Source organism: Vicia villosa, unplaced genomic scaffold, assembly GCF_029867415.1.
Source record: "Vicia villosa cultivar HV-30 ecotype Madison, WI unplaced genomic scaffold, Vvil1.0 ctg.001537F_1_1, whole genome shotgun sequence".
Classification (NCBI taxonomy): domain Eukaryota; kingdom Viridiplantae; phylum Streptophyta; class Magnoliopsida; order Fabales; family Fabaceae; genus Vicia; species Vicia villosa.
This window is the reverse complement of record NW_026705657.1, coordinates 18,100-33,156: the sequence shown is the minus strand read 5'-3', so window position 1 is coordinate 33,156 and position 15,057 is coordinate 18,100. Positions and strand designations below refer to the sequence as shown.

General features: G+C 35.4%; 1 non-coding gene across 1 annotated transcript; it reads right to left on the bottom strand.

Annotated features, from left to right (window-relative positions):
• Positions 1 to 3,974: 3,974 nt before the first annotated feature.
• On the bottom strand, positions 3,975 to 4,068 carry LOC131635731 (small nucleolar RNA snoR128). Its single transcript, XR_009293855.1, has one exon. It is a non-coding gene; the product is annotated as a small nucleolar RNA snoR128 (small nucleolar RNA).
• Between the last annotated feature and the right edge of the window lie 10,989 nt (positions 4,069 to 15,057).

Below are 15,057 nucleotides of genomic sequence, written 5' to 3'. Positions count from 1 at the left end.
TCTTTATTATCGTATTGTAGGTGATAGTATGGATTAGGAGTATTGTTGGATCTATTGATTCTATGTTCAGGATTTTTATTTGTGTTCATCATTTAGATTGAATCTATAAATGTTAAATCCCTAATAACTGAGTAGATTTAGGGTATGATGAATGAAATCGATTATAGGATCTTATACTGTGATTGTTGGATGAATTCGTATGCTGTTAGGATGTGAATTTTCGGGTTTTTAGACCCAAATCACAGACTGTGCAGGTGAACTCGCGAGGAAGACGAATGGGTAAGTTGCAGATTCTGTGAACTGGTGCCCATTTGCGTATGATACGCGTATGGAGGGGAGGATACGCGTATGATACGCTCCCCAAGTGTGCATCAGGTTGCACCTTCTGTTCATACGCGTATGGTGTCTGGCAGATACGCGTATGGCAGGCTGATACGCGTATGCATGTGTTTTGTGTGGAAAAATGGATCTGTCCATACGCGTATGATACGCGTATGGTGCGTGTGTTGTGAAATTTCATCTCTGCTGGTACGCGTATGGCCAGCGTGACTTGCAGATTTTTGCTGTTTTGTGATTTTTGAAGGTTACTAGCGTGTAACTTTCAAACTGGCGAATTTGTATGATTTATTGCTATATGATTTTATTTGAATGATGCAATTGTATATATATATATATATATATATATATATATATATGAACATACTTGATAATGATGATGATGATGAATGATGATGTATGAGTATAGATGATGCTACTCATAGTGAGATGATGATGTTGGTATGTTATATATATGTGTTTGCATGCATTCATAATCATTGTTGAGGGCTGTATCCTAAAGATGAGAAGATTCAGTGAAGGGCAAGATTCCTATCGTGTGGAATCTGTGCTGGCAGGGCCGTATCTGGATGATGATAGATCGGTCGGTGGATTTCCCACTGGTGATGTTGGTACCACATGCGTAGTGTCAGTCTCATACATGTGCATGATTGTTCTATAACATGGTTATATATGTTATGTGATGACTGTCTGTTTATCGGTGGATGTGTATTGATGGTTGTCTGAATATGAAACAATTGGGTGAATGATATAACTAAGATATGTTATTATTTATGATGCAATAACATTGGTTAACTGTGATGAGACTCACCCTTACTTGTTGTCATTTTCAGATTGAGGATAGCGGCGCGACTTGTTGAGGATTAGCTCATAAGTCGGTTTTTAGTCATAGTGTCGGTGTCATGCTCTGGTAGATGTAACACTGGGAACGCGTTGTTTTGGAGTTTTGATTATAACTCTTTTGTTTGTGCTGTTTGAGTCTGATACATTAATGATGAATGTTGGCTTGATAATTCAATTCCGCTGTGTAAACATGATTTTAATTAATGAGTTATAATATCAGATGTTTCAGTGAATGCATGACATGTGTCGAACGTGTGTTTTCTTTATTTTATGAATTGTGACACCTCTTGCATGTTTACCCTGATTAATATTTGTTTAATTTCCGCGGGCTATTAGAGGGGTGTTACACTGGCTACATCAACCCAGATAAACAAGACATAGCTGCTATCATTGAAGATGTTCCAGAATGTTCAAGCTTCGTGGCGCGTAGAGAGGACAACTCCAACTGGACTTTCGTCAGCATCTCTTTTGTTATTCACGAGTCTAAGTAATTTTTTGTTTTTTAAAAACATTTCGCTCTACCCAAGGCGAAAGAGTAATGTGTCGGGCTGTTTAAAATAATTCCTTTTGTTGTGCCCAAGACAAAAGTGAACTTGGGGCTTTGTTTCAAATCATTAATAAAAAGCAATTTTTGCTTCCCTTTTGTTTATCTTTTTCTGAAAATGGTAACATCTAAAAAACCCATAAAATCAATCAAAATTGTTTTTCAAATTTGCACATACACCTTTTCTTTTATTTGTTCCTGAAAAGCAAAACATAAATCAAGTGCAAATTATCTCTTGATAAACCCGCTGTAAACAATGATCATATGCCCTCTCCCAACTTTGAATGCCCTGTGTACGAAGCTGAAGAAGAGAGTAGTGAAGAGATCCCTGAAGAGATCACTCGTCTACTTGAGCACGAGGATATATATATATATATATATATATATATATATATATATATATATATATATATATATATATATATATATATATATTATGATGATGATAGTGGTCCGTAAGATAAGAAGTAAGTTGTGTGAATGACTATATAATATTATTCAATTTGATAAACTATATTTTTAATTTTATTAAAATTAAAAAATAGATTAATTAATATTTTAATGACAACAAACAAATAGAATAGATTTTATATATATATATATATATATATATATATATATATATATATATATATATATATATATATATATATATATATATATATATATATATATATATGATGATAGTGGTCCGTAAGATAAGAAGTAAGTTTTGTGAATGACTATATAATATTATTCAATTTGATAAACTATATTTTTAATTTTATTAAAATTAAAAAATAGATTAATTAAAATTTTAATGATAACAAACAAATAGAAGACATTGAAGAAAGCATAAATGATTCCCTTTTGTTTATCTCTGTATTTACCACTTAATGAATTTTCTATCTAAATCTAAGACATTGAAGAAAGCATAAATATTATAGTTGAATGCCAAAGACATTAGTGGTTATTCATACTAATTATATATTTAGATATATAGCAAGCATAAATGTGAAAAACAGAACATCAACCAAAGCAAAAGAAAAATATTTTGATAATCATAGCCATGACTTAAGCAATAAAAACAAAAACAAAGGTAAATATGATAGTTAATAAACTAGATCTTTGTCAAATTCAAATAATAACAATGTCTAATAACCTATTTTAATGTCAGTATTTCATTTTTTATTACTTGAGAGTACTCAATATCAGTAAATATTGGAGTTGTTTACCTAAAAGTTAACCAACATGGTGACATCAATGACTAAGAAATATCCAATGTCCAATTAAAAATAATAAATCACGCATATCATGGAGATAATTCCTACGTTTGGTCATGTTCTGCATTCTAGTGTAGTGCGGGTCTTATCATTAGGACCTATTTTAACTGGAGGTGCACCAACCCGGGCATTCAAAATCCTGCATGAGAGATTAGGCAACATTATGATTCGTGAATTTTAAGTGGAAAGCAAATTAAAAAAATGCAACAAAAACACATAAACGGCCACATGAAACACGCTAAATACTATGTTATAGTTTCCAAGGTAAGACTCCAAGAAATTTGAACTCATAGCATACAATCACATGGCCACATGATAGAAAACTCCAAAAATACCAAATAGTTATTGACAGATCTACACATCGAATGAACTATAAGGATGTCCCACGCTTTCTGCAAGACCTTGCAAGTATATAGAATGTTAAATAAAGTTTACTTCTTCAATTTGGTCTGGATATTTATGTTTCAAAAAGTAAGTATAAAAGCCAATAATAAAAATGGTAATGGAAGTGAAATATGAATAATAGTGTTGCAAAAAGAGAGTAGTATGAACTTGCAGAGAGACTACAAACATGTTGAAATGTCATCCATGTTGTGATTAAAAGAAAATGAAAAAGCAGTAATGAATCACAGTTAAACAGTTACGAACGTCATCCATACTTGGCTGATGCATGGTGCATCCAAACAATTTAAATCTTTCAGCTGTAAACAGTGGAGTAGCTAGTTTTCAACCAAAACTCAAAGCCATGAGTACAAATTGTCTGAGAAAAATCAATAGCAACAGTTCACTGAGTTTCATCACAGCATCAGGTTTCAATAGTAACCTTTGTCTGTTTCGCTCAGGTTCGACATAAATGCCGATGTATCACAAAGCACTTGACAAATGCCATCAATACACTGAGTTTTCATTATAGCAACAGAATATGAAAATCAAACCAATCTAAAACAGTGGAAAACATAAAATACATGGGAATTATCAAAATATAGAGTTTGCTCAGGTAACCACTCAGGTTCGACATAAATGCCAATGTATCACAAAGTACACTATGAATGCCATATATAAACTGAGTTTTCATCACAGCAACAAAATATGAAAATCAAACCAGTCTAGTGATGATTTAGATACTTGGAAAACAAATCAAGAAATTTGTAATCAAATCAATTTAGATACCTGGTCATTTAACACTCTCCACATGTTTGAAAATTTCATAATTCCAGCTGGGGAATTAGTGATGAATTACATATCGCCGCATAAGATTTATATAACTGCATCATTGTTATAGTTTTAGTAATCAATATAATAGTTAAAATAAGTCCATCTATGAATAGCCACAAAGATGATAAAGTATACCTCGTCATTGAGTCTTTCTTAGGGTGAAATAATAGTTATAATAGTTATAATTTATATAGGGTGAAATAATAAGAAATTTAGAACACATATAATAGTTATAATTTATATAGGGTGAAATAATAAGAAATTTAGAACTCATATAATAGTTATAATAGTTATAATTTATATAGGGTGAAATAATAAGAAATTTATAACTCATATAGGTAGATTATTGTTAAACTTAGATGTGAATTTTTATTGTCTTTTTGATTTTCTGTGGATCCTCGTTTAAAAATTTATAAATACATAATAAAGAAATAAACAATGATAAAAGAAGTTAGTGGTTGAATAAAATAATAATTTAATAATTAAAAAAAATAGTGGGTTGAATCATATAGCTATATTATTGTTAAACTAGAATGTGAGTTCTTATAGTCCGTTTTTTATTTTCTCTTGGAACGGGTCCTTATTTAAAAATTTATAAATAAATAATAAAGAAATTAATAGGAGAAAAAGGGATATGCACTGACAGTGTAAAATATTTTTACATTGTCAACCAATCACAACCATGTATTCAATTAAAACACAATTTTAATTTAAATAAACTAATATGACATATTTTGATTGGATGTATGTGTAAAGTTTGTTTACACTGTCAGTGCACTACCTTTAAATTCAATTAATAATAGTAAAAGAAGTTAGTGGTTGAATGAAATAATAATTTAATAATTAGAAAAAAATAGTGGATTGAATTATGTATATACAAAAAGTAACTTAAAATGAGACAAAATAATATTAAGATAACTTATTTTTCTTTTCATATTTATTTTTTTTAGAATTTCAGTATTGATCGATTGTTATCTTTTTTTTTTTCATCCAATTTAGTTGTTTTATGAACATTGTTATCAAAATATGTAATCAGAGTATATATAACATGAAAAATAGAATCAATACTTTCTAATAATTTAATTATTGACATCTTTTGAGTTATTATAAATATTTATATAAAACACATATTTGTTATTATAAATAGTATCATGTGTATCACACATATTTGTTTGTGAAGAACTATGCAAAGTTGAATCATTAAACCTTAATGCATTTAAAATATTTTTAAAATTCGTGAGAATTTCTTACTAATTTTAAGGATGCGGTTTAGAAATATATTTTATAATTACAATTTAACTTTATACAATTATTACAAAGCTTGATAATGTTTGGAGAAGGATAATGTTTTCTTCCGTCAATTATTCCTCGACGGAAGAAAAGTGCACGCAAACACTCCGAGATTCGTTAGGCAAGCAATTGTTCCATCAAAGGGTGTAAGGATCAGAGTCTCATTCAGAGGCAACGCTATTGCTAAGGAAGGGACTTCACGTCAAGGAGGCATTAATGGAGGCTGGGTTGATAAAAGATCCTTTACGGAGGTAGTAACAAACAGAAGTTTTAAAGACGGAGACAAGGGAGAGGCGATCCAGGTCAGAACTTTGAAGATGTCTACAGAAGAAGAGGATCAAATCAGGTATGGTAGAGCTTTCACCGAGGTGTTAAGGGATCCGAACGACGCTTCGGAAATAAAGCGAATCTTTTTGGAGGAAGGAATATTCTCTATTAGGGTCTCTGTTCTTGGCCCTTCTCTTTGCTTACTAGAAGATCTTGTGTTCGGGGAGGTGGAATTATTCTTAGCTGAGAGAAGAAGTTGGTGGGAACGGTGGTTTAGTAAGATTAAACCTTGGGATCCCAAGGATGTGGACGTGGAAAGGATGGTGTGGGTAACAGTTTCGGGGATTCCTTGCCACGCGTGGGGATTCAAGATCTTCAACCTACTGGCTGATTCCTTAGGATCTCTTGTAAAATGCGACATTTCGACCATCAACAAGGTCAGGTTGAGCGAAGCCAGAATCCTCATTAGAACAAATAAACATCTGTTGATCAATGAGGAGCTCATGGTTTTGGTGGATGGTATTCCTTTCAAGATTTTTATGAGGGAAGAGGGACCTTTTAAGTTTGCTCCGGAAGGCACGGTCAAGGTTAGCGAAGCTAAGGACTCGGTTTTTTCCTCCTCTCCGGCGGAGGATTTCCAGTCAGGTGAAGAAATTGGAGAAGCTTTTGTTGCACCAAATACCTTTCCATCAGAAAAAGAGTTGAAAGAGACACATGAGGTGTTAGGGGCAGACTTAGGGGCAGGTAGAGTTGAAAAGGGAAGTTTGTCAGAAGAAGCGACCAGTATGTTTAAGGAGAACTTCGTTCCCCTTTGTGACAATTCTACAGCAGCAAAATCCCTTGAAAACCTGAACCACCAAGATAACGTGATAGAAGTGTCTCATGCATTAAATGCATGTAATGATCCTATTAGTAGTATCGGGGACTGTGCAGATGTGTTAAGTACTTCTTGTAAGAGTAAAATTAGTGACAGATCAGTTATCTCCTACAAGTATCATTGTAAGTACAAGCCTATACTCACCAAGGAGTTTTCGATTCATGGCAAACATCATAAGTGAGCAAACACAAAAGCACAAGTGGATGACTCTAGGAAAATCAAGTTTTGGCTATCCAAGACAATGTAGTTCGACCTACCCTGTGTCAAGGTTAACCTATAAAGCTCAAATTACTCAACATATGGTTTTGCATCAACTAGGGCGACCCAATACATCATTTGGTCGACTCAAATTAAGGCAAACAAAGAAGATACAAACATGCCACTGTTAGGTCGACCCACTCACCTTCCTAGGTCGACATAAATTGAAGGAATTTACATATGTCACTGTTAGGTCGACCTACCCACACTCCTAGGTCGACCTAAACTGAAGAAAAGTCCCAAGAACGTATTTCAACTGACTTTAGGTCGACCTAAACCTTCAACAGGTCGACCTAACTGGCAACAACTAACTTTAGGTCGACCTAAACCTTCAACAGGTCAACCTAACTGGGTACAATTTCAACTCAACTAAATCTGCTTCTGTTAGGTCGACCTAATCAATGAAACAAGTCAACCTACCTTCACAAAAATGCCAAAATTGTATGTTTGCTCTGCATCAACACACCAACTCCCATATATATATATATATATATATATTGTTTGATGTCATTTATTGCAAATCAACACCAGCAACTGAAAGATACACAAAGGCTTCTCATCTTCGATCATTGACACAACTCCAACACAACTACACACAATCATTTTCGCGTTGAGGGTTTGCGTTCAAGATCGATAACGTCCATGGAACGAAATTGAAGATTCTTAGTGGGTGAAGATTTGTGGGGTTTTGGTGAATAAAATCTGCGGATTTTGTCCTCCAAGATTGGTGAATTTTTGGGGTTTTTATCAAGAGGCTTTATCAAAGATTCAGCTGAGTGTGAAGATTGAAGAACAAGGGTTCAAGGAATTCAATACACTGCATCAAGGAAATCAAATTGAAGCTCTTGGAAGACCTTGATCTGGCTCAAGATTAAGGGGGAAGAAGATTCAAAGGATCAACATAATTGGTTTATCGTTTATCGCTTTGTTATCTTCTTTGTATAAACTATTTTCAATAATAATGAAAGACATCCCAATTCCCGTTTGGAATTGGGAGCAGATGTAGTAGTAGCGAGGACGATCGACGAACTGCCTGAACAAATATCGTGTTGTTATCGCTTTATCTTTTCATTTACGTTTTGTTCGTATTTGGTTATAATTGCAAATTGATCAACGATTCAAGTGTTGAAATTGTGTATAAATAACCTTCGTAAACATCACAATTCACCACATATTGAATCACAATTAATTTAGATATTATCACCAAGTATTTGTGCTTTTGCTTCATCCATTATCAAAGCATTGCAAACAAAGTTTATCAAATCAGAAGTTAATCTTTTTTCATTAGAGCAACGAATTGATTCTATAATCTATCCTTTCATTGTTAATCCCAATTATCTTGTGGTTTTATCACATATACAACCTTTTCAATAGCGGCCCGGATTAGACGCGAGTCGATCCTGAACCGCTTTCGCTTAAGTTTGAAATAATTCCGAAAAACTCTGAGAGATCTATTCACCCCCCTCTAGATCCTTAAGCCTGGCGTCTAACAAGTGGCATCAAGAGCTCTGGTTTATTCCGTGCTACGTGAAACACTTATTGGAAAGATGGCTTCCGGATCTAAAGGGGCTCACAATAGAGCTCCAGTTTTCAACGGTGAAAACTATGGCTATTGGAAGGATTGTATGTGCGCTCATATCAATGCCAATGATAGGAACATCTGGACAGCAATTGTCAATGGTCCCTTTCAGATCACCATGACAAATGCAGTTGGTGCCGTTGTTCCAAAACCAGAAAATACTTGGGATGCTGAAGATGAAAAGAGATATGGATACGATTGGAAAGCGAGAAACATTCTAATCTCAGCTCTAGGAGTTGATGAATACTATCGTGTTTCCCATTGTAGATCCGCTAAAGCTATGTGGGACACATTGCAAGTTGCCCATGAGGGAACGGATGATGTCAAACTAGCTAGAATCAATACGTTAACTCAAGAGTTCGAACTCTTTCACATGGAAGATGGTGAATCCATCGAAAACATGCAAAAGAGATTCGTACATTTGAAAAATCGTTTAAATTCTCTTGATATAACTGTTCCCAATGCAGTTGCTACTAACAAAATCTTGAGATGTTTGAACAGGGAATGGCAACCCAAGGTTACGGCAATAAAGGAAGCAAATGATCTAAATACCTTAGACATCACCACTCTCATTGGTAAACTAGAAGAACATGAACAACATCTTAAATGCCTTGACATGCATGAGAAAAGGGCAAAGAAAGATAAGAACATGGAGAAAGAGGTAGAGAAGATGTCAATAACTCTAAAAGCTTCAAGCTCCAAGACCTCAAAGCAAGAGCTAGAGGATAGTGATACTAGTTGTAATACGGTGAACTGACTTTTTATATTGAAATGTCGCGGTTAAGCATGAGTCGCCACCGACTTTTATTTTATCCAATTGGAAAGGCAAAAAGAACAGGAAAGACCTTTGAAAGATTTTGAGTTCGGGGGGTAAGTTATACAAAGGGAAGGTGTAAGGCACCCTTTGCATCCATGGTTATCCATGGGCTCTTAATTGCTTAGCTCACTTTGTTTGTTTGAATTGTTTGAAAAGTGTCGTGTGTGATTAGTAAAAGATTTCGTTAAGGACTTTAGCTTGTAAATAAGCGTAGCCTTGTTTTGAAATTGTTTTGAAATAAGAGGTGTGAAAAGCATTTGACTTTTGAATATGAGCAAGCAATTAAGAACTACCTACCCTAATATTTGTCTTTCGTGTTCTTTAAGTCTTTCGTTTGAAAGGGTCTATCCATACCATGAGAGGGCAGGAAGTCTTTCAATTGGATGTGCGGGTCATCGAGAGAAGTATCTTTCGCCATAAGACCGTCCCTTGCCATAAAGAGGGCAGGTAGTCTAAGGGAAGGATATAATAGTCATTAATCTTTTTAGGCATCATGCGAGGATACCTTAGCAATTCGGGACAATCATCTTTTACCGAGGCAACTTCGAGGGACTAGATGATTTTTAATATCTGTAGGCAACTTTGCTTTAGGTATCCTCGGAATCGAGGGGCTTGACTATTTTAACAATTTAAAGGCAACAAGGCAACAGTAATAAGGCAACAAGGCAACCAGAGGGATTACCCTAAAGGTGTGTGGGTGCAACAATCACGTGGTTAATTCAGATATTTATCTTGTAATTAGTTATCTACTTCTGTTAAAGGCTTGCACTCCCTAAGATTACTAACCACGCAGTTTAAAATTGCGGAAAGTTAAAGACAGAAAAATAAAAAAAAACCTACAACTATTACAATAAACACCTGCGGGGATGGGGGACATTAAAAGACGGAAATAAAAGAAATCAATAATTAGTTTTATCATTTTGATCTTGAACCTTGATCTTCCTCGAACCCTTGATCAATTCTACAAAGGAAAATAAATAATGGTGAGTGTATGAGGCGTTCATGGGTATTTAAAAGTAAATCCTAATTAATTTTGTAAGGCAAAAATAAATAATATTTAAAATAATAATAATCAAATCAAGGACTTAGCTTTTGATCTGATATGGCGCGTAGGCGGAAGGACCCTAACGGTAACCTGAAAAAATTAGGAATGAAGAAGAGAAATGTTAGTGCATTTAACATTCAGTAACTATGGTACAACCCTATATCATCCCCAAAAGACAAATAAATGGGGTTGAGCAAACCCTAAAAGGTTAATGGAATCGAAGGTTCGATAAAATGGCTAGATGAGCCAGAATAGAATATAATAGTTATAAGGTTAACCTAATATCTTAATTAATTAAGCATATAAATTAAAATTAAAATTAAAGGATTGTAAAGAAAATCGAGTTTCCGATTTAAAAACAATTATAAAATAATTATATAACATTATTTTGTCAAGATAAATAAAGAAATAACTTATAACAAGGGAATAAAAGAAAATAAAACTAAAATTTAAATAAAGTAATAAAAATAAATAAATAAAGGATAATGACTTAGCTCTGATCATGCGTATGGCCTTCCTGATGGTGCATGGTGAGCGTGCATCCTGAGCTCTCTGATCTGGCTTTAGTGGAAATTTAACGGCTGATGATGGAGGGCACATGATGATCTTTATCTAGCAGCGCGCGTGGGATCTGAAGCTGAATAATTCCCAAAAATGTATGCAGGAGCAGGGGTCGAACCCCCTCCCTTAAGGTGAAGGAACTCCAAGCGTTGCCAGCTGAACCATGTAAGCTTTGTTGAAGATAATTCCACGCCGAGAGATTATATTTGCAAAACGTGGCTTATTCAACCCTCAGTCAAACCAGGGGCCCACCACTAGCGCTGGTGTCCAATGAGAACGGAGGGAGACTTTTGACCGGCCAATACAAAACGTCTGCGCCTGGAGAGAGAGATTATTTTTTTGACTGTCCAATCAGAATGCTCCGCGCGTGTCCCACCACTGTTCATCATCGTTCCTGATTGTACCCCTCCAATAGCTGCGATTTTGCCTCTTGTTAGCTGCGGATTCTGCATCAAGTATTCGTAGCTAATTCCTGAAGAAAATCACAACTCAACAAAACAACGTTAAACATCAAAACCAATCGCCCAGATCTACTCAGAATCGCACCCTGGTCAAGATTATTGAATCGGTTTCGCATAGAACCCCTTGGACATAGGAACACGAAGAGAAAGCTCCATTGTGCCCTAACAATGGTGAATGTCCATAGATGCATCAAAACTCGATGAAGAACGTTCCGAACCAACCTAAACATCAACATGAACAAGAAAGAACACATCAAATTCATTTAAATGGCATGGATAAAAGATTTGAAACTAAAGAAGATGATACAACCATGGTTTTCGAGGGAGAGCATCTTGGGACTGTCAGAGCTTGCATGAAGGCATGAACCGAATCCTGGACATCTCAGGATGATGGTGAGGTGATTAAAATCGCCTGAGAACGCCTGAACATGAATTTTAGTGCGTGCCCTTTTGGGCTTGGACATTTGTTTTCCTTGGTGACTTGAAAATTTGAGAAAATCTCACATATTTCTTTCTATTCTTGGTTCATGTTATTCCAAATCTTTCCTACTCCTCTTGTCACGAAAATTGTAGCATATTTGGACCTTTTGATTGATTAGATTTGATAAGAAAATTAAATCCTTTATTAAAACTAATTTTTCAATATTTTATAATAATTTATTTGCATTTAAATGAATAAAAATTCAAATAAACGAGATAAATTTTATAAAAAATAAAGTAGTTAGTTTAGGGATGCTTATGAAGCTCATGGACATTTTTGACATCCATATTTTAGGCCCATGGGTTCAAAAAATCACAGTTCTTCACTTTGCACTTCATATACCTTTCTAAACTTTCCCGACTTTAGCAATGTGTATTTCTCTCAATTTTAGCCCTGTGAAGGTGTTATTGATCATTCTAGAAAGTTTAGAATGTCCTTTAAATGATGCTTTTGGTTTCATCTCGATTAAATATTCCATGCTCAAGTTATGAGCTTTGAGAAAAAATGACTTTTTGCGATCCTTTAGAAGGACCTATAATGTATTAGCTCATATCTCTCAAATTAAGCATTTTCAGACTTGGCATGTGGATCATTTGAATCATATGAGAGGTCATGGAGTCCATTGGAGGCATCAGAACCTGACTTTTCTTTGAGAGAGGGAAAACCCTAGTTAGAAGGTTGTTGTTTAGGAGAGTGTATACTCAGTCGAATCTTAAGCTTCTAAGATTCAAATGAGCTTGAGTATAAAATGTGATGGGCAAATTTTGGGGTATGACAGCTGCCCCTGTTCAATTTTCTTAAACCTGAAGATGTGGAGTGGTTTGTACGCCAGTCGGAATCTGAAGGTAGAAGAGGATTGAACACTAGAATGCCCATAAATTTGCCCTCGCTAAAGTAGGGACTTTTTGTCGGAGATGGGCTTAAAGATGCCATCCAGATGTGGAGACTGAAGTGTTTGAGAAGTAGTTGTTTGAATGTTGATCGTATAGTAGATGAATTAGATTTTTGGAGAGTTGGTCGTGTCAGCACCGTTCGTAGTAACTGAATTAGACTTTGGAAGATGATCGTGTCTACACCGTTCGTGATGATAGAATTAGATCTTTTGTCGTGTCAGTACCGTTCGTAATAACTGAAATAAGACTTAGGAAATAGTTGATCGTGTCCACATCGTTCGTGATGATGGAATTAGATCTCTTGTCGTGTCAGCACCGTTCGTAGTAACTGAATTAGATCTTGGAGAGATAATCGTGTCTACACCGTTCGTGATGATAGAATTAGATTATCTTGTCGTGTCAGCACCGTTCGTAGTAACTGAATTAGACTGTGGACGTCAGTGATCGTGTCTACACCGTTCGTGATGATAGAATTAGACCTCTGAAATTTGATCGTGTCAGTACCGTTCGTAGTATCTGAATTAGATCTTCTGTCGTGTCAGTACCGTTCGTAGTAGCTGAATTAGACTGAGAAGGTCAGTGATCGTGTCTACACCGTTCGTGATGATAGAATTAGATCTCTGAGAGTTGACCGTGTCAGTACCGTTCGTAGTAACCGAATTAGATCTTTTGTCGTGTCAGTACTGTTCGTAGTAGCTGAATTAGACTTTGAAAGTGATCGTGTCATTACCGTTCGTGGTAAATGAATTAGATCTTCGAGCGTTGATCGTGTCAGTACCATTCGTAGTAGCTGAATTAGATCTTGGAAAGTTGGAGATTTCGTTCATTTGTCGGTACCTGTATTCTGAAAAAGGTAAGGTTAATCTTTATGCAATGTCATGATGCATGGGTTATGTAATGAATCCCTCAAAATAAACGAGAGCTTTTGCATGTTATGTATGAGTTCATTATGAGGTAATGTATGCAATGTATGAATATGTTTATGACATATGATATGTGAATATGATTTATGTTGTCTTTGATTAAGAAAGTAGATCTTTATGTCCTTGTAATTGTACTGTCTGATCTTGTCTTGAAGATGCTCAGCTGGGAATCTATGATTTCTGCTTGGAGATGATCAGTGACTTGATGTACCCTGATTTTAGAGATAAACCATGTTGGAGAAGAGCAACATATTGGATGACCGGTAATGCGGGAGATGTAAACTCTGTTGGGGAGTCATGTCTTTGTCGAGACGAATATGTTTGAAGATATCTTCTTGAGAATTGCTCTGTGGGGATATGATCTTACGAACGTGGCTTTGTGGGGAGATGTGGGTGTCTGGAAAGTTGCCCCCAGTATCATAGTAACTTACTACTTGATTCAGGACACGCCACTGAGTATTGATCAAGATGTTGAATTTGGACTTGCATAGATTTGCCCCAGTTAGCAGGAACTTTGGAAAGATTCGCCTCGCGAGGATTTTATGAGATATTTACTATGGGCGATATGCTCCCAGTAATCATAGGCTCATGACAATGTCTCACGTTGATCGGAAATAGACTTAGATTTACTTATATGCATGCCCCTGATTTTTTTTTTTGCATCTTTGAGAGATTCTCGAAATCTTGACTTGGTTGCCCCAGATTGATTGGGCAAAACATGCCACGCCCCTTGTATACGTAGAAGACATTGCTTCTTGGAGTAATCTGTGTTGGTCGAGATAACTTTGAGTCATTAGCCATACCATGTGCAAATTCTTCCTGATGCTAACATTTGAGATTATGTAGCAAAATATGTTTAATAATGAATTCATGAGATGCAATGCATACGTCTGTCTTGAGTTTTTGAAAAACATTAAAACAAGAGATGTAAAAGCGCGATATTTGTAAAGACATGATATTTGTAATAGCGTGACATTTGTAAAAATGAAATATCAACTCAACATTTTTGGTAAACCTAAAGGAGTCGGGATACCTTTTTGGTGACAGTATGCTTTCGAACTAACCATGCTTCAATTAGGACTTTCAAGGGTTGTAACGTGGCTTGGTTCACGGTTTAAGAAACAAAGGATAAAGGCTCAAAATTTGATTGTACCCATCCCCTTCGTGATGATCTTCAGTCCTAAGCTCAGTTAATTCAACTTATGTATTCAGGTTCCAAGAGACTTTTTGGATTTGCACCTTTGATAATGATGATGGTTCACAAGCAAAGAGAACTTTTGAGATGGCAGTCACTTCTTCCTTTTGGTAGTCACAACATTGTGTTGTTCAGGAGTTTGTTGACCTCTCTTCTTTCATCTTTTTGATATCCCTAACTTTTGTCTGAACTGTCTATTTTGAGCTTACA